Genomic DNA, 23,977 nt, shown 5'->3' on the forward strand with positions numbered 1-23,977 from the left:
TAATCACAGAACCTTGAGAATAGCGAAACCCAGGAATTTTCTTTTCCTCCATTGTCGTCACTGAACACAGAAAGTCTTCCTGATGCAATTGACTGGACTAGGCATGATTTCTGCTGCTGAGACTCCAACCTTTTTCACTGCAGACTCATTTGTTCCCATCCTAGTTAAAGAATAATGAAAATGAATTTTGTCTGTCACTGAGATATCCTATATATACAATTAATGAACTGGCTGGTAATTAATACTGAGACTTTCAGCCACAAGAGGTATTGCAGAGTCAAGAATAATTGGAAACATATAGTTTATATGATTACAAAAACTATGTAAAACTAATTACAGTAGTTCAGATGTTCACCCAGAATATATTCCAGCTTTAATAAACCTTAAATTTGTTGTGCGCTGTGGCTAGCACAGTTTTTCCCATGAGAAGTTTTCTTGTGTTTTGTAAATAAAGATAAAGTTTGGATGTTTTTGGAACAGTGTTCCAGAACTTGGACAGTGCAAGCCTGGCCAATCAGGCCTGGGAGAAAGCTTCTGACTGACCAATCTGAGTAACTTTTGAGAACTCTATATATGTGATAAAATCAAAACAATAAAGGTCATTCCTTCTTACCACTGAGAACCGATACATTCATTACTCTGCTAGCTGCTCAACAGCGACAGTGCTCCATGTTTTTAATGCTTGAATTTAAAGTACTGTTTGATGGCAAAACATTATGCAAATGCTGTCGTGCAATATACATTAAAACTTTGTGCCTGTCTAAAGTTGACATTGCTACATCTTTCAAAAGACAATTCATCATGCTGACATTTCATATGATATTAACAATTCAAAAACTACTCTATGGCTCACCAGTGGAATGCATGTTCAACTCATGGTTTGTAAGAGATGCAAAGGCCTATTCTTTGCTGTGATTCTAATGTGAAATAGAATCTCTGCCTCAATTACTTTAGTAGAAATAACTGCTTCTCTATTCTGATGTTCTTCTCTACTCTGATGCTCTTCTCTAGATTGATAGTCTGGTCTACATTAATTTCTTTTCCGCATTAACACTTCTTTCCAGCTATATTATATTTTAAATAAATTGGAAAGCAAACACGGAAAAGGGAAGTATAAAACCACAGTCAAAACTGGGTATTTAGCATACTTTTTCCCCTGTTTCTTATATCAGTTTCCAAAACTCAATGCACTGCATAGACAGAATTCTGAAAAAGAAAATCATGCTCACAGCAGAATCTGGAAACTTCATCACTTCTAAGTTCCCTGAACTTTGCTCCATTTGCTGGATTTTTTTTTAACTTGATTGTCTCTCAAAGGCTCCAACATACCAGCTTGAAATAAGTTTTGAAGAAATGGAACTTTGTAACATTGCAGCTTAGGTAAAACCAAAATCACTAACAGCTTCAGATCATTTTCTCCAGACAGTTTTCTTGGAATCAATTTCATTTTTTCCACAGGGCTACAAGAGCAACAATTATTGAACTGGAAGATCAGGAAGAAAATGTGAGATCAGACAACAGAATGTGTGTTTAAGATGTGAAAACCTCTTATTTCCTATGATGGAAGAGAAAACTAAAGCCAGGTTTTTCCCCATGCTAGATGACTAAGTTATAAGAAACATGACAAAGGCTCTACCAGCAATGATTGCTGTTCTAATCTTCTATTCTTCTATTTTTCATTTCCTATATTGGTTTACTTTGAATATTTCACAAAACCTACAGGAAGGAAGGGAAAATAGAACATGATATATTTATTTTACTATTTTAATCAAAAGCAAACTTTTCCATTCTCTTTTTTTAGGTAAACTCAGGAGAAGAATAAAAACAAAATGTGGACATTAACTAAAATTAAATGCTGAAACATGCCTCTTGTATTCTTTAAACACAAATTAATCCCATACCTCCACCCGTAAAAATACATTTATAATCTGAGTGCATATAGATACTTTCAGCCTGTTTTAAATTCTGATTCTGTAAAGAATCATGTATCTTTTGCATCACACCTCTGTAAACCCTATACAAATGTTAACTTTGGTTTCCCATAACTTACCTTGAATGAGTAATTTACTATGAAAAAGTGTTCTTGAGTTCCATATAATCTATTGATAGCACACTTGAAGTACCATATGCCCAGTGTCATATGCCTTTCACTAAAAAAATCCATTATAAATATCCTTTCTCAAAAGCAAATATGTATAATTTTTGTTGTGACCATGAAACATCTCTACCGAGGATATCAAGAGGCCACCCCTTCCATGTATCTGTGAAAATGCAGAGTTCTGTTTAAAAAAATAATTATATTTTCAAGTGAAAGTGGACAAATAATAAGAGTTACTGGTGTTTCCTAGAAATGCAGCATGTGTTGAGAGACCAAGTAGTTTAGTGTGACAGAGAATCCTCTATCACTTCATTTAGTGTAATAACCACAGTGATTTTGAAGATACTTTCCTATAGCATATTTTAGATGTTTCCTATAACATGTTGGCCAATATACTAGAAAGACTAGAAAACAGCAGAAAAAAAAATTAAGTAAGCTGTCTGGATCTGACATATTTAGGACATACTGAGTAAAAGTATTTGAAAGCTGAATTTATAGTCTGACAAGAACCATCAAAAATCACTTTTTTTCTTTTCATCTTCTGAATTTAGTTCAGATATTTTGTGCTTCCTACTTTGTAATATACTTTTCTTTTTAGAGTAGGAGTATTAAAGAAAACGTATCGGAGAATAGAAAAAAAAACAAATTAATATAAACTAGCAATTTTTCTTATTATGGCTAATGAAAGATACTTATTGTGCTTATGTGAATACAGTCACCTGTCTACTATATTCATCCCATAAATGCACTCATTTTGGTGCACCACTGATAATTTATCTATGGCATAATGGCTGTGACAATCCAGCATTTTAACTGAAGGCATGAGATTTTGATGGCTACCTCTTCTTCATTATCAAAACAGATCTTTTTATGTTCTTCCAACTAAACCAAATTCATTCCAAAATTTTTCACGCCTCTTAACCATGAAGGTCCTTTATTAAAAGATTCCAGTCTTCTAATACTCAAAAATGGAAAACTGACTTATCTTTATTTATTTAGTAGCCTTGTTAAAGGTTTTATAAGCCTTATGGTAAAACTCCCCCTCTAAGCTTCAGAATTTTTAATCATGAATTTGACCCTTCAGACGCAAAAGACAAGACATTGACAGACCATATGTAAATAGAATCAAAACTCTCACTGCCAAGAGAGGGAAAATCAATAAAATTAGTAAAAGAATACATATGCAAATAAAAGTGTATTACTCATTATCCAAATATAACATTGAATTATAAAAGGAATAAATACGTTAAAAGACATAAAGGTAGAAATAAATGTGGATATCTTTCCAATCCCAGGGAAGCATCATTATTCAGCTTAATTTACAGCTGTGCTACCAGAAAGAGTTATTTAAAACTACCTGTATTTGTGTGACAGTCAGAGAAATGGGCACTCTCAGAAGAGATTCAGCTCACTGAGACAGTGCTGGAGATGACTGACTAACTGGCATCACTAAATGTGTAAATATCTGTCTCCAACTACTAACCAGAGGAAGTTACAATGAACAGTTTAAAGTTGAAAATCAACTATTAGATGCAAGTTTCCTTGCTGACATGCACAAGACAAGATGCAATAGGTGCAAGTTGACAGAATTAAAGTTATGACTAAATATAAAGAAAAACCTCTTTGCACTTTGAGTGATTAAACATGGACCAGCTTCTCCAGACATGCAGTGGAATCTTGGCCTCAAGAAACTCAAAGTTCAGCCCAAAAAGACAAAAGGAAATCTGGCTCTAACTTTAAATCCAGTTCTACCTTGGGCAAGAGGTTGCCCTAGAGGATCCCCCGAATAAAACAGCCAGATGTATCTGCCTGCCATAGTGTTTTTATGTTTCTAGACCTAAAATTCTGAGGTTAATCCTATCTCAGTAATATTTTTGTTCAAAATTTAAAGCTATTGCCTGTTTCAGAAAACCTGATTTTAATTGGATTATATCTGACCTAAAAAAATCCAAACAAAGCCAAAAATCATGCATTTGTCACACAGGTTGGCAAAATTATTAACTTGTTGCAATGATTTATTAATGCTGGTTTTGGGAATAACAAGAATTGGAATTAAAAAGAACAGATAACCACTATGAAAACACCGGATTCTCGAAAGAGGGAAAAAAAATTTATTAAGATTTTATGAACTTCAAAGCAGATTATATGAGGTTCAAAAGCTTTAAACCCATGTGTATTTGGCTTTGATAATATACTAGATTCTGCCCAAATGTATTTGCTTGTATCTACATCAAATCATAGCAAAGTACAGCGCACATCAAGCACATTTTGACCTTTGGTTCACCTGCACCTGCTATGCAACAAAGTGCTTTTTTTTTGCAGCTTGCAGTTCCAGATTTTTTTCAAAGATTCCAACAACACTTTATGTGCTGAAGACAGACAGAGAGTCATGTAGGTATAGGATGCAAAAGTCATGTTTCTTAAAATTTTGTTGTAACAATTAGAACCCTAATTACTTTGTTAATTTTTCATTCATTTCCAGAGCCAGACATGTTCTCAGAGATGTAAAGTGTAGTACAAAAATTGAAAACATCTTTCAAATAGGAAATCTGTGTGCATGTAAGTATTTAAGGCAACTCTTAAAATCACAAAATCTAGTGTGATTCAAGGTTTTAAATGCAGGGCTTAAATAGAGATGCTATTTTCAGCTACTAAATGACCTCCCGCTAAAATACATAAAAGTTTGATTATGCCCTTGGATCCCAGTGTATTCTACCCCAACACCTTACATAATCATATCACTCTTGAATTTCCCAGCATTTACTGCTTACCATGGTCTAAGCAGTTCACTTTTATTTTTTTCAGTATTTTATCAAAAGCATTTACAAGAGTGGAAAGTTTAAAAAACAGCCTTGATTTGTCACCTCTTTTTTTAGTGAACAATGAAACAAGCTGAACTATTTTCCCAGGGATTTGTGTTGTTTCTACCTACGACACATCTGCTTTGTGGCATCTTCATTTTACCACTTTGCTTCTCGCCTACCTTGTGTATATTTCTTGTTCCTTCTATGTCATTTTCCCACCTATCACCTTGGCAGGAGTGAACAAGAATTGTCAGGGTTCACGTCAACCCAAGTCATCCTAGAATTCAGAAAGAATAGATAACTCCTGAACTCCTGAAGAAGCTTTTCTTCCAATATGGTATATATTTTCTTTTGACCCACCTGTGATTTTTAAAAACTCAGAACCATATACTAGTTTTGAGTTCTGTAGCTCTGTGTCAAATTTAGTCTAAATTGACCAGCAGGTAAAGAGTTATTAGAGAAAAGAGAATGAGGGTTATTAAAGAAATGAGAATGATGGACAAGTAAGTGGTTGCACAAAGTCTTCTTAAAGAAATTAGGCTAAAAAGGAGAAGAAAAGATAAAAACCCATACATTTTGTGGACATTCAAAATAGTATCTTCAGCACTCAAACTCCTAGGTACTTTATCAAATGTCTTTTTAAATCATCTTTGAATAAGCAATCCCTCCTTTCAAGCCATACACGACAGTCCCAGGGGACAGAATTCAGTTTTAGGAATTTCTGTTGTCTGAGAAATTCAAGCATGGTTTCTCTGTAATTGCTCTGAGAGTAGGGTCTTTTTAATCTTTTTAAAGTAAAAAAGGAGAAGAACAGGAAAATAAATATTACCTATAAACTATTTTTTATAGACATGGAATTGATTGTGAATTACAATTTGGGTTTTTGAGGGTTAAAATTCAGTAGTTTTTCCTGCAAAGTTAAACAGAAGAAAAAAATATTTAAAATTAGGTAATTAATTAAATTCAAATCCAATACTAAAGATAATAAACTTGATAAATGCCAAACTTGGATGCAAAGTAAGCAATTTTTTATATTAAAATTCCCAGTAAAAGTTCCAAATTATCATAAATTTAGGTCATCAGTTTTAAAGTTCTTTTCTTCTCTGGAATCAGGCAATGTTCGCTCTGAGCACTGCTTTTCTCCATTGTTCATAAGTTGATATTTGAATTGGAGTGCTTCCATAAATTCATGGAGTTTGGAGTTATACCTACTAACCAAGGATGGATTGTCTTAAGCTCTGAAGGAGAGGACATAAAGAGGACCTTCAGGCAATAACTTAATTCAACAACTATTGCCATTCCAAAATGTGATTCAGCTGACATTGAATTTTGGAGTTGAGATATTTCTCTGAAACTAAAGAATTCCACAAATCTTGGCCCACTACAGAGGAACTTCTTCAACCACTACAGATCTCCAGTTTAAGATTCATAAATATCATATATATATACCTGGAAGCTTATTAGCAGCTGTATAGGACTAACATGAAACTAGACGATACTGGAGACAAAGCACAGTGTTGAAAACATTTATTAATCTTTCATGGAGATAATTGCACTACCCAAAATCTAAGGCTGATATTTCTGCAAACAGCAGCTTCAGCAATAAAAAAATCACCAAATGCCATTGTTACTTTGACTAAAATCTTATTTAAGAAAATGTTTTATGTTACTTGTCTTCTGCTTTTATAAATTGAATTTGAGTGTCCCACACAGAAGGAGAAAAATCTTCCAGACTTATTACTCCACCTACATTTTTAGGTCATGCTCTGGAGAATATAGACATCTTATTTTGTAACACTTAGGTTCTTTTCAATCATATCTAGCCAAAATACTGCCGTAACATCAAAGAGAAGGAAAATCATGCTAATTTATTCTATCACACACATACTGGACAGGGGTTTCAGACTCTAGAGGTTCTTCCTTGTGATGAAGCTGTCAAAAAATTGCTAGAGTTTCTCCACCCCTAAAGGAATGATGTCTCTGATAAAATCAAAACATATTTGTACTGTATAAACTTTGTCAAGGAAGCAGAAAGGTTTGGTGTTTTTTAAATTTCTACCTCATCATTCTTTGCAGAGATGTATGCAATTATTTATTTGAATATTTATTAGGTCCCAAAATAATTGAAAGAAAGTCCAAATTGGATATAAAAAAAAAATCTAGCTTTGAAAAGCTGGAAATAACAAGGTAGGTCTGCCAATCACTGTCTTCAAGTTCTTTAAAAATACTGTACAAATGCCAACAGTGGTTGCTTTTCATATAAGATATGCTTTTGAAACACCTATCTGACTCTGAACATCTAATCACAGAACTATATACAAGAACTATTTCTTAGCTTTTAGTTGATTTAGAAAGTCTGGGAAGCAGCCCAACTCTGCAATAACTCTGACCGAAGAGAAAAAAAAGAAAATAACACACCCCCCCCAGCCCAAATAAAAACAAAAGAAAAAAAATGCAAATCAAAACAACAAAACCAAAACCAAAACCTGATTTCTTGGTCATGCCTGTGGCAGCAAAAAGGCATGAACTCTCAATTTGCACAACCAGCTACTGGTTTTGTATATGCACACATCAAATGACTACTGTCATTCTGATTAGGAATTAGAATTCATCCAATATTTATCTGTAAATGTAATGGATTTGTTGGTATCTCTCAGGCTGTTAAAGTTCATCAGTACTAGTAATATTACAACATGTACATGTAAAAAGTGTATGTAACAATGCAAACACCTTTTTCTTTTTTTTTTCCCACTGCTGATTCTGATTTTCTTCCTTTTATATTGTACTGTCCCTAAACCACTTGTTAATATTCCCTATAATTACAAATACTGCATCCTTCATCTTTTTGAATACACCAGAGAAAAAACTGAGATACAACAGAGAAAAAACTCTGTGATAAAATATAAATATGTAAGTGTATGAAGAAAATTTTCAATGCTTAAACAGACTTGTTAGGCACATGTCATTAAAATGCTAACCTAAAATATATGGTGACATTAGGATTAAACGAAGTTACTCAAAACATGAATTATGCAGCTTTCTCAAAGTCACTGAAAAGTTAAGAATTTCACAGGAATCTCTTTGAATTAATAATAGTATATGCTTGACTTTAGCAGTTGTCCAGGGAAATAATGGCTTTGGTCTAAATGATTCTGACTGTAATTTATGGGTTTTAGAAGCAGACTGTCCTCAGCATATTCTGAAGTTATATAATACATCTAGGATCCTATTCAAAAAACTTAAAGCTAATACACATACTCTATGGCAGTTGTTGATCTACAGGAAATACCAGAAATATAAAAAAAAATCACCAGTGATGGCATTCAAAGTCTGTATATTCCATTAATTAAAAATCCATATATGTAAATCAGAGGAATTAGAAAAAGTGATAACAGTAAAATGTCACGTTTGCAACATTCCATCACAGACACAGTCCTTTGGAAGAATGGGAATTTCAAAGATGATAAAATATGAATACTGTGAATGTGGGCTGTATGGTTTATTTCCAGATGAAAATTAATTTCCTGAATGATAGTTACTGTAAATGAGTAGCATAAACTGTATGTTTTCAGAAATATGACTTCAAAGTATGCTTGGAGTTGGGAGGGATTTTTATGTATATTTGGAATAATAAGACAGTGTATGCCATTTGTATCTCTCTCAAGAGGCCTAATAAAGCAAAGACGCAATCTTAACTTATAGAAAAGTATTGTCACAACAGCAAGTGCAGAAAGATATTAAAGACTTGAGACTGGCCAAATTAGGTTCTCATGTGTAAGTTATGGTTCAGACAGATAGTACTTTCCAGGCTGAAAACATTTATTCCTTTATCATCTTCTCTTCTGCAATAAATTTACTATCTCAAATTATATGCTTTGTGAAAAATGTTACATTAGTGATTGAATTCATCAACACCTTTCTACACATAAAAAGAACAAATGCTGTAATAGTAACTTAATTTCAGAATTGATGATGTCATTGCAATGAACTGTCAGGGGTTTACAGTCTTTACTCTTGCCATCAGCCCACAGGAAAACTGCTGACTAGAAGTTTGAGACTGAGGATATTGGTGATCCATGAAGGAGTCAAAAATGCAGTAATGGGGTAGTCACTCAGCCAAAGAAACAACCAAACAGACAGTAATGCAGCAAAAAATACTGCAGTTATACTTTTAAAATGAGCTTTCAGATATTTCCCTGTTAAAATTAAAATTATTGGGATGAAGAGGTACTTTTATTTCTAATCAAAATATCACGGATTTGAATAAAAACCTTTTATGATCACATCAAGTTGTCTTTCAATCGCGCCTTTCTTTAGGTGCAAACATTTTCCTGTGACTAACTCATGTAACAGAAGAGTCTTTTAGCTGAATTCCAAAGTTGTCTAACATACATCTGTATTTAGGTAATTTATGCCTTAGTCCTCAAGGCTACTGGACAATAGTGCTCCTTTGCATTCAGACTGATCAGAACAGATGGTTAAAATGTTAGAATAATCTTTGGCTTTAAAATTAGCTCAGTATAATAGCAGTTTAGTTTACTAGAAAGGAAATTTATGATGGATTCGAATTAATTGCTAGATACACATATTTCTTTCTCAATAGATAAGATTTTCAGTAGGTTTTTTTTTCTTTAAGTGAAAATTATGAGGGTTTTGGCTATCTTAATTAATGAGAGTGATTCAGAAAAAGGCACTAATATATTCTGCTGCCTGAAGCACAGCTCCACATTATGAAATGATTGGCCAAAGTTCCAGCTTAATGCATTCTTGCTCCTCTCTTGGTCTCTCTTATGACCCCCTAGTCCCTGTGTAAGAAATACTGCCTCCATAGGTTTTTTCAGTCTGCTTTTTAGGGAATTCAGTTGTGTATTTGCTTAAAAAACCCTAGAAACATGACATTTCACAGATAATACTAGCATATTTCTCTAGCGGAAAAAAAAAGCCCCCAACCAGACAAACTGAACCCCAAGTACTCTTAATTAGTTGTCTTCCTACACAAGGACGCTTGATATTCACCTCTCAACAATATTATCTAGCCAGGGAAGCAAATAAGGAAGCTGAAATGAAGCAAAAAAAAAAAACAACCTATTCAAAAATGTCATCCATATTTATGATTATAATGTGGAGATAGCATTCAAGTGGAGGTGGAGGAGATAAAAGGTTTTGTGTCCCTTCCTAAGGGCAATTCCAAGATTATTTTTGTATTTTGTATAAGACACCACATGAATAAAAATACAAATTGGTCTGTAAGTGAATGAATCTTGCATCAGTAATTTCAGAGTGACCTTAACAAAATAATAGCTTCTGGGAGTGGTGGATTTTAATTTGAGAATAGTAGGGTTCCTGCCCACTAGATCTTCAAACATAAATCCTATTTTGTACCTCTACTAAGCATAGCTAAAGCGGATATTGGCACCAAGCCTGTCACCACAACACTGAAACACGAAGTATTAACTGAAATAGAAAATCTGCTGCACCTGCTGGTTGAGATCCTCATCACATAAAAGAGACTTTAGTAGTTTCTGGCTTGATTGTTGGGATGTTCACTGTTTTAAAGATAATGTTTAACTTGATTTAATTTTAATATATATTAATACTCCATGTAACTAACAAAAATGTAAGTATAGCTTATGTTACCTTATAGAAATTGCAGAATTAAACACTGTCTCATGTTACCAGTTTTTCAGGTAGACAGTGAATGGGAAAAGTCATCTTAATGAAAGACAGATCTGAAATACACAAGAACAAAAGAAGCAAAGTGCCAGTATTTTCAGTTTGAATTGGTGAGTATTTCTGAGATAGGGAACTATGAAAAACATAAATATTACCTTGTGGAAGGATTGACAGAATCACAGTGGGAAAAACATAATTTTCTTCCTTAATTCTGTAAATAAGATCATTATTTTCTCCCTTTATTAATTGTGCTTTTGACTGAAGAACTCATAAAGCCCCTGCCAGCTACTAACACATACCAGCTCACTTTAGGGCAGACTGAAATAATTAGATATGTTTCTTTGGTAAACAGTACAGGACAGAGAGAGAAAGGCATTTCCCTCTTGGATAGAAGTAATTAAGTATCCAAGTTATAGATATGCATACATTTCTCTGGGGAGATTTAAATTGATTTCCAAGTCACATGAAAGACAAAAGTTCTCTATCTTAGTTGAGAGGGTGAGTACTGCAGTTGCTGACATCTGCTGATGCCTGAAAAGTTAAGAACCTCTAGGAAAAACGCAAATGCTTAAACTGTACCATCACAGTAAAGTTACTTCATAGCACCACGTTCCCATGTTCAAGAGAGTCTTCTGACTAACATGTAAAATCACATACTCCCTAATCCTTAGTATAAATGTGTGTATTATGGTGTGTCCTCTCTCTGTCACGTACAAGGAGGTGGACATGCATTATTTGAGAATTTATATCATTTGTGGAGCAAGAACAGGAGAGAAAATCATTATGTACTGTAATGTCTCTTGCTGGTTTGTGTTAGGGAAATACTGAGAGACAAATGGAACACAATATTTACAAATAAGTCCTCAATACTTATTATTCTTTTATTTTATGGTAGATATTCTAAGATATTCCAGGCAGAATTGGACTGTATGCTGCTAGGTATTCGATAGATTTATGACAAAGAGCCTTCCCTGTTGAAATTTACAATCTAATTATAAGAGAAAATAGATGGGTACACTGTCCTGAAACAAGTAAATTGTGGTTACACAACTATGGATCTTGTTTTATTATGCCACATGTCATAATAGGTTGTATATTTTTTCTCAACTACATGTCTTAAAAGAAATAAAGTTGTAATTACCCTGGCACAAAGCTACTATTTAAGAGAAAGGACAGACTACTAATATATTGGTTCTTGTTTTGATTTGTTTTGCTTTAGTATCAAACTTAATTTTAAAAAGTAAAGAATTGAAAAAGGTAAAGGAAAAAATAGGAAAAGGAAGAATTCTTTTAATGAATATTCATATGAGTCAAAATCAAAGGGTAAGTTAAGAAAAAAAATGTTTCAGTATATTCTACTAGGAGAAAAAAAGACACATAAAAGCTCATTTTGAATCAAAACTAGATATAATCTTTCTTTCCTTTATGAAATGATCAAAATTCAACAATCCTTTTCATATATCATTTCAGCATGGATTGTTTGTCAGTCACTGTCTTAAAAATTATAAACCTAAGTCCAAAATAACCCCTTACTCTTAATAAAAGAAAATTGTGGACTAGCCAAATTATTATCATGTTACCTGCTCTTGTTTGCGAACTGCAGAATCAAGTGAAAATCTCAGGAAAGATGTGAACCTTGCAGTCCCCACTATGATTAAAACTTTAAAATTCACTGCTTAATCAAAAAAGTCCAGGTTAATATATACATGACAACAATTGGATCTTCTTATGCAGAGACAATGAAAGCAGCAACATAAACAAAGGTAATCCATCTTCCAAACCATATAATTACCGAGAATGTCAATGCTTGAGATTTGAATTTATCAGTGATAACACTTTGTCTCTCATTGATGTCTAAATACTGCAGAGAACATGTTTGCTGAGAAAATTATTAAAGTAGGTATGAAGAAATCGCTTCCAGCTATTTTGCAATAGAAAGCAAATACTATTGAAGTTTTTCTGCAGGTTTAATAATTCAATCATTCTCTTCAATGAATGGAAAATGAGACATGCAATACTCAGATTTATAAATTTGTTTTTTTCCCATATACTAGGTAATCCCATGTTCTCTGAACTCTGAGATTCATAATTCTAGCCTTTAGTATTCAGCACTATTCAGAGATCTAGATCTATAAATCAGAGCATGTTGATCCATCACCATATGGCTCCATCTAGACTCGCATTGCCTCCCTTGTTGGCAGCACTGCACCATTGCCTTTCTGGTGTTCCATTCAGAGCTTTCATAAGCTGCAGGGAAAATTGTCTCCTTAATGTAAAACTGATTGCAAAATAAAGATGATATAAAACCAGCTGAATAATTTTTGACAAGAGTCACAGAAAGAGATTAAATGGTCCTAAGAACTAAAACAGAATTGCAGGGCTCCTTGCATCACAGAAATTTCTGAGCCAGCTCTCTTTCATATCGTCCTTAATCTTACATTTCTGACTTCTTCTATTTTTCACTAGGCTAATAAATACTATGTGTAGTTTAAGGTGTTTCTGATGTACTCATTAAAGCAAGACCTTTCAAAATATTAAAACCTTCTTAAACCCTTTCAATCTGAAGTCTCCACACTCTGTCTCCCTTCCCAAACAATCAGAAAGAAAGCTAGACAAGAGATTGTCATAATTGCTTTGCCTGCGAAATGAAGTCTTATTTAATATTTCAGTTCATATCAGGGGTGAGGTCTTGAAGTAGTTGTGCCCACTCAGTGCGCTTTGGTTCAAATGCCAGACGTGGACATAAAGACTGCATTTTGAGTTTGGTTTTGATAATGGAGAACCTGATAATGTTTTCTAAGAGCACAGTTAATGATGTCTAGCCTCTCATTTAGTCCAGTGGAGTAAACAAAATACAATATGAACCAAAAACACCGAACATGTTTGGAGTGATGAACTCATCTCCGTCTTATTCCAAAAAGCCATTCTTGGGAGCTGAAGTAGACCACCTTGCAAGTACTTTGAGCAAAAAAAGTTTCAGACTGATTTTTAAATCAAGAACTCTCCTGGTTGAAGAGATATTGTGGAATGATTTATAGTAAAAGCGGTATTTCCCTTCATTGAAAAATAGCTCTTCATAATTATATGATACATTGGAATATAAAGAAAAGTATTATTTTACACCTCACTATTTTAAGATGATTTGAAACAAAAATTCTCAGTTCACCTATTCTATAGTTTCAAGATGTGGAATAAATTATCAAATTATATCAAACAGTGTAGATATAACTTTCATTTTTATTTTCTCTAAAATCCAAGGCACTTAGAAACTGTAAAACAAGGATGAGCACATGAGCAAAAAACCAATCAGGGTTTAATTTCTTCAGCAGTCTATATTTTGCACTGGCAGCTAGTCAGCAAAGGGAAAGGAAGTTAATTAACAAGAATTGTTCCCACAGCTCTGTTGATATAATTAATAATGTAGGTATACACAGACACAAATGATGAAGAGGAACACTGAATTGTCTTATATGAAAAATGAGGGGTAAAACCCTTTACTAACAGCAGTTTTGACAGACAGAATCCTACTTTGTAAAAGAACCTCTTAATACTTTTGCACCCAGGAAGACACATATCATGCTCCATACAGATTTTGGAAAGTTATTCCTACATAATTCAAAGAATGACACTTATAATAAGGTAATGGTTTTGAACATTAGGTTGTAAGTCTTTGCATCAAGTAAACTGCAGGATAGTTGTTTAATCCTGGATAGTTATTGATCTGTATCTAGTGCTTGTCCACACACACAAAACTCTACTGTCCCTCATCATTTAAGGGTTGTGCTAGGTAAAGATGGATGAGGCATTTCAGCTGAGATATGGACATTGCTTGCCCTTTGAATCCCTCCTTATTCCCTGCAAGAAATCTGAAACAATGGGTCACTCAAAATATATCTTATGGGATACTTTAGTTTTTTTCACTTCTGTAGCAACTCCGCCAGAAATATTACTTCATTACCTTGAATAGCACAAAGTATTTTAAATGAATAGTCTTAGGTAAGTGGGTTTGCTAGTCTCCTGTGAACTAAACAGCCCTGATTCCAAATTAGGCTTTCAAGCAGCAGCAGGAAAACATTAGCAGCAGATGTGTGTATGTGAATGCAGCGCAGCCAAGACAGAGTAGCTCATGCAGTGCTGTTGCTCCTACAGAGATAAAGCACTGGAGTGATGCTCCATTACAGGCATCAAACTAAGATATAACCTCAATCATCTGAGCAACTACTGAATCCAAAAGATATAAAACATACTTTTTTGCAAAATGCAAGCAATTCTTGAAAATATAGGGGGGTTGTTGTTACTGATCATCCCAATTGGCTGCTTATTAAATAGGTCTAATATTTCAAATTCTTTCCAAATTGCAGGAAGAGCAATTTAAAATGTGTGATACTTATAAGTAACTGCCCATGAAGGTTGAATTAGAGAATGGGAATAGAATCTGTCCCCAGAAGGGGACCAACCATGATATATTTGCTGACATCATACAAAAGATCTGTAGCTTGAAATATGGAGGTAAAAGAAAAGCCAGTTATATAGGAAATGAATATATAATAAGTGACATGAGAGCAATCTCTTCAGGAGAACCATGTCATTAAGGTAACAGAAGTGACCTTGCGGAGTAACAGATGGATGAGAGGCTGACTTTAGCTGAAGACATAATAGGAGGAAGACATGGAACTGCTGAGGCTCCAGACTGTTCAGTTTTGGAGACTGTGTTTTGGCCAAAAGGAGAGAAAAATTCAGAAGAGAAAACAGTGTAAGACATCAAGGAAATAAAAATTGTTCCTTGTCAATAGGAAACTGCAATCAAGTAAAATCAGAGCTAGACATGAGAAATCTGTAGGTCAGAAATCTTAAAAAAAAATAATAACTTTCATCCTTCCTATGCATCTTATAGAGAAGTTGGCTGTATTGAGATATTTCCAGAATTATTTCACATAGCCTGCACAACTGAGATAGCATATGAAAATTAAAACTAATAATTTTTAATTGAGATCATGACATTTTCAAAGGTGATGGGTAAAGAATTTTAAAATTATGAAATACAAACTCAATTCTTAATGTTCAAACTGTTTTAATTGATTTCTGATGTTATAGAAAGAAGATTTGCTAAGGAAAGAAAAAAACCTGCAGAATGTATATAACAGGAGCAACGTGTGAAGAATAAAATAGTTTTATCTTCAGTCTGTGATAAGGAACTTCACAGTCATGGACCAATGCTAAAAATTTTTATACTGTTGAAGTAATGTAGTACTCAACCCACTGTAGAGGTGCTCAAGGTTTATTGGAAGATATCAGGGAGGAAGGATTAACTATTTTGGAGATGATTATGGGTGATTTGTATCAAATCAAGGACATCCAGGTGAAATATAAGTGTTTAGAAATATGATATTATAGGCAAGATATCAAAGCTGTCAAAAAACAACTTACAATCAGGAAGAACTTATTCCTCATACTAAGTGAATCTTTTTTATTCGCAGCAATGAAAATACTTTGGGAAAAACAATTTCTCAAATGTACTACAGGCAGAAAGAGGCCTCAGTTTTCAAATATTGCAGAAAATGGTAAATGTGCTAGCATTATCTTTTTGGGCATGTGCAATATACATAAACAACATGTGTACAATGTGGTGCAAAGCCAAGCTGGCTACACCCTAAGAGGAAGAGGACTCAGGCCTTGGTGGTGTGTAAACCATGGCATATCAGTCCCTGTAAACATACAGCATTAGAGTTTGATATAATAATCTATACATAATAAAGACATTATATATTGCCTTATCTGGTTGCCAGATCAGAGCATAGGAATAGGGATTTCTTGAATGCCACAAATATGTCTTCCTAAATTTTACTAACACTTCAAAGCACATGTATTGATCTATGTTAGATATTGCTTTGGCCTTCCACAGTATTAGCATTATAGACTGCCGTGCCATCATTCAATTTTATTTTTAGAAACTTTACCCCTCAGGAATAAAGGAAGCTTCATCAGGATAAAATTGCAGTGAAACAATTGATTTTATTGGTCAAAATGCCTCAAAATGTGTTTCCTTTGTTGGTTTTTTTTTTGTTTGTTTGTTTGTTTGATTGTTTTGGTTTTTTTTACTAATGAGGAGTAGAAGAATATTATATCTTTTCTATTACTTTGTTTTTGAGTAAGGCAGCACAGGAGAGTTTTCTTTCAATTTGAATGGTCAGAAAAATTCTACAGTAGAGATATCAGAACATAGTTATAGACATATTGTGAGGGGAAAGAAATGGAGATAAAGTGGGAACACAAATCACTGTGTGATTGGCAGACAGCCAGTTATTATGTAACACTAGTTCAATGAAAAGAAAGCATTTGAAAAACACAGGAAAAAGCACAATTTTACCAATAGAAGTTGTGAAATACTAGATGATAGCAGTGAAGGAAAGGTCAGAATTTAAAAAAAAAGAAAGTCAGACACTCTGTCAAAGGAGTGCATCTCTAGGAAAGATGAATGATCATCAGTGCTAAAAGAGGTAGACATAATAATAAATATAAAGTAGAGCTGAAAGAAAAGTAGGTATTTATTTTGCTTTGGGCACTTTAGTTTGCCTTAAGACATTTAGCATTCTACTGTAATGTAATATATGACAGCAACAATAAAATCAAATGTCATTGACCCACATCAGTTAACATAATCCAGTACAGCCCTTGTGTTAATAATGTAATCACTGTGATTCATTCTGAGTGTAGGGTGTGTAAAAATGAAAGGAGGAAGGTTCAAAACTGCCTGTTACTGTATTCAAAAAGTATGAATTTCTGCCCTGCCTTCCTCACTTTTTCCACCCTCCCTCACAGAGAAATTATGTTCCAAGATTTTATTGTCTCTTCATGTAATCTAAATGTAGGGAAATGAACAGAAAAAAAATTACTCTAGAATGTGTTTTAATTGTGTACATATCTTAATCTACATAGTAGATATTTTTGTGTGGCATTTATAAATCAGCTTTTTCTATTAATCCTTTTCCAATCATAAAGTTTATTCAAATACATTTATAGAAGGAGCATGACTGTACTTCATTCGAAAGACGACTTCATCAAACTGTAATGTGCAGTCTGCTGCCTACTGCAACCTAGGTGATGAGAAAGAACAAAAACTTTGATGGACTGGAACTAAGGAGCATTTTGTACCATAGATGTGGCCTTAAGAACATCTAATGCTCATTTCTCTTTATCAAGCTGTGAATAGATCAGATTTATTTCTAAAATTTTGTAGAGTATCCTTTCAGGTGTTTACACCTTGAAGTTTAGATCTTGTTTAAAGATAACTGGTCACATATGCCCCTATATCAGTATTCTCTCGGTATTCTCAGGGTGTTTTTTTATTCTTTTTTTGTGTCTATTTTATAGTATTCTGAAGGTATTGTGATGTGAATGTCTCTCAACACAAAAATGCACTCATGTCAGAAGAAAGAAAATCGGAAAAAAAGCCAAAATATTTTGTCCATTTTCAATCCATGGCACAAGAAGAGTAGTAGGCAATCCTATTGTACACACACAAAAATATTCAAATTATGTTTGCAAATCAAAATAATGTTCTTGGCTACCCAGTGAAGGTTCTGGTATCCATAAAAACTTAATTTTCAAAATTTAAGAGTGGGTGTTCGTTTTGTTGTTTTTTTAATTTCTATTGACAAAAAAAATACAAAATTCACAACTGTAGAGTGTCCTTTCTTTAAGCTGACCTCTTTTTGAAAAGAAAAAGAAAATTATTTCATTAATAAAATGGAAGCCTTTGCTATATTATTTTTTAAAACTTCAAAGAAAAATGCCACAAGATGAATTGAAGGAATTTTCTTATTTGTAAACTTTTATTGTTTAAGTACAAAATACATCAGTAATAAAAAGGTGTCATAAGAACAGCAAATTCTTTCTTTTCAAACATCCTTGACTACAAGACATTAGTTTCACGGAGATTAATTTAGTGCATTTAAATTATTCACATTATTGTCACTGAATGGACTAGATTTAACGAAAAAGAAAACTTTCAGTATGATAGTGAAATAAAGGAAGAATACATGTTGGAAGTACAGTTTTAAAATTGAAGACTTAATAATAATACCTGATGAAGTGTAGTCATGATAGATTTTCTGAGGTATTAAATAATTTCCTTTTGAGTCAATCAGAGCAAGATATGGATGCTCAGGGATTGGAAATATGATGGTTAAGACCCAAGGTGAAGCTCAGATGTATGTCCAATCTTTAAGAAATTCAAAATAAAACTAAATTAAATTTAAACAAAAATATATTTCAGAAACCACGAAAATTTAAGCTACTGTTGATTTAATCAAACCTTATTTTTTCCCAGTATGGAGCAAGGAAGAAGACAAACTGATGCAAACTTCACGTATTCACACAAATTAATATGCAAATTAGTTGTAACCCTCTGGTTCCTGAAAAGTTGCCAATGTGGATTTTTGCGTCATGGAGGTTGTAATTCATTGAGCTAGACAATGTGACCAGACCACAGTTTAAATGAAAGCCAGAAAGAGCAATTTAAGGAATTAAAATCAAACAAATTAGGAAAACAACAGCACCCGAAATGTCCTCTATACACATATTTTTTTCATTCATTTCCTCATTATGCTCCTTAGTTGTTCCTAAAACGCTCAAGTGATAGTGGAGTTAGGTATTTTCTCTTCATTTGGTAGCTATTTCAATTTCAAGTCTTTGTATATACTGAGGGAAGTCTCTTATGGAGAAATCAGTCAGATTTTATCATTTCAATAAAGCATTTTGGCAAGACTAGCAGCATACATTTGTCTCTTTGTCCACCAAAGCTGTTACACCTTTTCCTAACCCAGAATAGAAAGTTGTTCCTGAACTATTGTCAGGTATGTCAATTGTATTCCTGCACTTTACATTACCTTTACAAAGAAGACTAAAAGAAAAGTAAGTATATATTTTTGCTTCCTTCTTTCTATTATATTTATAAAACACATTGTAAATCAATGAAAAAAGTTTCTAAGTGCATTTTATCTCACCTCAACCTACTTCTTCCTTATCCATGTGCGTGAAGGGACATGCTCCACCACGCACCCATTTCCCAGCCCGTTAGTCATCAGGAAGAAAATGAGATGGAACTAGAGCAGAAGAGAGGACAAGGATGGAAATGTGAAGCTGGGATCAGTAACTGGAAAGGAGACAACCACCAGATCATGCACACTACTAGTATCATTTATTCCAGAATTTCATTGTTCAAAAAAACCTAGGAGAAACCACATTTAAGACAGTCCATGTCCGAAAACTGTGACTGTGGAAAAAAGATGTGGCAGACACTTCAAAACATGGGAAAAAAACATGCTAAAAATAACCCAGGTGAGTCTAGCTGGAGCTCTTGTAAGGAAACTTCCCAGTCTGAGCATTCACGAGAAACTCCAGAAGTCACGCTCCCAATGGCAGAGACTTTCACTGCTGGGACTGAAGCCCTTTCCCAGGGGCAGCTCCAGTGAGCCCAGGGCTGCCCTGCTTGGCTCCCTGCACACCCCACTCCCACAGTCAGACCTGGTTTCCTGACCTGTTTAACCCCAGGTTAAAAATCTGAGATCTTTTGTTCCATAAAGCCATTTATTCACAGTGCAGTAACACAGTAACAGCCCAGGCTGGTGCCTCTGAGGAGTGACTCCCAACAAGGAAACCCCTGGGCTTTTATACCCTCACGGGCTACTAGGGTGTAAGTCTTGCTCTTCCTCCCAAGTCTTCATCTCCTCTGTGTCTCTCAGGGTCCATACACCCCACTGGCACCACCATGAGTTTTGCCATGTGAAGGGTTGGCAGTACACGGCTCCCACCCAGAGCTCAATGTGCATCTCAATCTGCATTTTGAACCACAGTTTGCAAACTGGGCTACCTGAACCAGAACACTCAAATCCTTCTCTGCAGGGCTGCCCTCACTGAGTTCTCCCATTCTGTGTGCATATCTGGGGTCGAACTAGGTGAACCACCTTTTAATTGGACTTGTTGAACTTCATGAGATTCTCATGAAGTAACTGCTTTTGTTTCCCCATTCATCTCACCTATTTAGCTTTTCTCTTTTGTGATTTGTCTGTAAATTAGGACTAGAGCTTGCCCATTTCTGCTTATACAATAGTGGTGAAGAAAACATCTAATTGTTTGGGTTTTCTAAAAGGAGTAAAAGAAAGGTTAGATATATCAAACTTCAAATATCTCTGGTTTTCTTTTTGAGATTTGATCAGACCATTTTTTAGTTTGCCTCATGTTGGGCTCCCACTATGTATTTAAGAAAACAATGCATTCTTCTTTCTTTTCAGAATGATCACAATAAGACTGAGGGCATCAGATAATAAATGAGGGAAAAAATAGAAAAAATTGTCATTGCCTGGCAAAATCTTTTTATTTTCCTGAGAAAAATCTTGCAAATTCATTTCCTTGCCAGCTTTTATGTTTCTGTCCTTGTTCCTAGACCTTTTTTCTGAAGGCCTGGGAAAAACAGATGAGTTCACAAAATACTAAGGTACACAGGAGGCAGTGTTGGGTGCTCAAGCCTCTCTCATGTCTACCCAAGAGCTTTTTTATGATGCAGCTACCTATGAAAGAGGTTATTGATGCATACTGTAACATCCTCTGTATTTTAGAGAAAAAGAAGAATAAATCAAAGCATTTTGGTATCTGAATTTCTGAAAGAAGTCTGATATTTTAAACAGTCTATGAAGTGAAAGTACCTGTAAAGATTTAAATAAAATGATACCTTCACTTTATTAAACTGCTCTTCACTTTTTCACTGAGATATCCATGAGAACAACACTCAGAGATCTATCTTAGAAACACAATGATATTTTATTTATATGTTTATTAAATATGTCATTTCCCAAAGATATTTCTCTCTAAATTTCTACAGAAGCAGACAGCCCATCTTGCAATTTACCCCCCTCAACATACAAGGTTGACAAGATTATTTATCTTTCCAAGAAAAAAAAATGGATGTAATATTCTGAGGGTAGGGTTGCTACCATTTGTAATGAAAGATTTCAAATATTACCTAAAAAAGGTCAGAGACAGAAATAGGAAAGATTATGAAGATATAGTGCAGCTGGTTGTCAGAGGGCTCAGTATACACAGTCCATCTCACTTGCACTATTCTGTTTGGAATAAGATTATTCCTGCAAAGAACCCACTGCACTACCTTCTACAACAGGAGTAGTAGCATTTTAGGGATGCATATGATTTAAGTGTCTTGGGCTGTGATAATACACTTAAAATTTTGCAATATCCAGGCTGGTCTGTGACATTTTATAATCTTCAGTGATACAATACTGGTGTCAAACAGGTCTGAGTTACTCACTGAAATTCTACATATCATAGGTTGCACAGAAGTCTGCAAGACTTAGATAAACAATATGCATTATGCTTTTCCCAGTCATTTATGATACTTTTACAACAGAAAGTGAATTCACTCATCCCAGAAAGTAGAAATAACAAAATAAAAAAATTGAAAGCCAAATTATTTTCCCTATATTCAAGGAGAAAGGTCTTTAAATGAAACATCAGTACTGACCTAAGGAAAATGAATAAATACTCCCTGTACCAGCAGGAACTAATGTGCATACTCAAAAGACTAGGGAAATCTGAGTTTAAAGTCAATTTTATATACTTGTGCCTTTCAAAATCTTAAGGACTAATCCATTTTTTTACTTAAAGTAGCAGTTTTTAAAAAGTTTAATACTGAATTTAATGTTTAGAAAAATCTGTTTCCTTAAATTTTGGCTACGTATATATTTTGACATTCTAAAATATACAAAGGATAAGATTCCTACATTTTTAGATTCTGTCTGTGTGCCTCTGATTCTGTAAAAATCAGATATTAGCAGACAAGAGTCATACCGGAAACTTACTGTATTTTCTACTTTAATGCTTCTTAAATATAGACATAAGGATCAGGATAGCAAATATCAGAAGTATTGATGTTATTATGTGCTGTGTATTAACAGCCTGCTTGTAAGAAGCCCATTTAAAAACCTTACAAATGCACTTAATGTACAGACTGATATAAAATGCAGTGAATGCAGATACTTTATACTGAAAGGTACAGCGTGAGTTGCTTATGAAGGACCACTTGTCAAGTCTAGAAATTATTAAACTAAAATCAAGATCAGAAGCTGACATCTGTTGTGACAAAGGGGCATTTTTAAATATGTTCACATAAAAGTATGAAACATGACTCAAATTGGTTCTTTCTTCCAGAAGATAAAGATGCAGGTATGTTTAGGGGAGAAAAAAAAATACACTAGGTTGGCAGCAAAATGTCAAGTGTATTTCTGTGTTTTTTCAAAGGACTCCAAAAATTATGTAAGTTGTGAAAACAGACTTCCCCCTTTAGAAGAAAAGTGTCTCTGATACTGGGTGAGATATGGGATACATAAAAAGACAGGATTCATGATGAGGTGTGTGTCAGAGAAGTGTTTGTCATTAATTAGTTAGCTTTAATAGAATGAGACCTTAACAGATTTAAATCAAATCTAAATAGATGGAGTGTTTTTCCTCCTATGTTTTCATGTATTTTATAAATATATCAGCTTATGCATATTTTGATCTTATAAGTGCACTTAAATATCTGTTATCTTAATTTAGCTCAAATTAAAAGTGAATTACAGCCTAATAAAAAATTGTTGAAGATGTCAACTGGGAGACGTGTTCTAGTGGAAGGTGTTCCTGCCCGTGGCAGGTGGGTTGGTCGTGATATTTTTGCAGCTCCTTTTCAATCCAAATCATTCTGTGCTGCTATATATGGAGTTTGCATAAGTATCACTGCATATCTGGAATGTTTTCTGATCTTCTCACTATATACAGACATTGTAGATAGGAGAGAATGAGATTGTTTTAACCACTACAGTGACCCTTTTATTGTTGTACAGTTGCTGCCTTGATAACCTCAGGGAAAATGCTTCCTTCAGTGTTGATTTTGGACAGATTTTTGAGGATTCCATTTCTCTAAGGCATTTGCCAATTTCTTCTAAATGAGTAGCCATTTTGTCCTATAATAAGATTGCTGCTCTTTATTTAAATAGTCCTTTGTCTTCTCAGAGCTTGCTTTCAGGTGTGAAAACTCCACCCTTTTTCTTTTATCCAGAGTAGACATGATTCAAGAGTAGACAGGAAAATGAAAAATTCCAAAAAACCCATCAGGGCCAAATTGGAGAGATTAATCAGAAACAGACTGTTGGAAACAACTTGTGTCAACATAGAGTGTGCAGACATTATCTGTGTGAATGTTAGTGCTTTAAAGATTGAGAGCATGAGCTAATTTCATATTAGTTTATCTGAAGTATTTGTTTCTAAAGGTTAGAAGTAAAAAAAATACTACAAAAAAGAGGAAGCTTAATCTTCTGCTCTTTGTTTGACCAAAATTAACTTGCTTAATGTC

At 34.1% G+C, this 23,977-nt stretch overlaps 1 protein-coding gene across 1 annotated transcript in view; it reads right to left on the reverse strand.

The window, feature by feature from the left end:
* MGAT4C (MGAT4 family member C) overlaps window positions 1–23,977 on the reverse strand; it is a 302,588-nt gene that overhangs the window by 178,616 nt on the left and 99,995 nt on the right. The window lies entirely within an intron of this gene.

Source organism: Lichenostomus cassidix, chromosome 1Aa, assembly GCF_008360975.1.
Source record: "Lichenostomus cassidix isolate B80296 chromosome 1Aa, HeHo_3.0, whole genome shotgun sequence".
NCBI lineage: Eukaryota > Metazoa > Chordata > Aves > Passeriformes > Meliphagidae > Lichenostomus > Lichenostomus cassidix.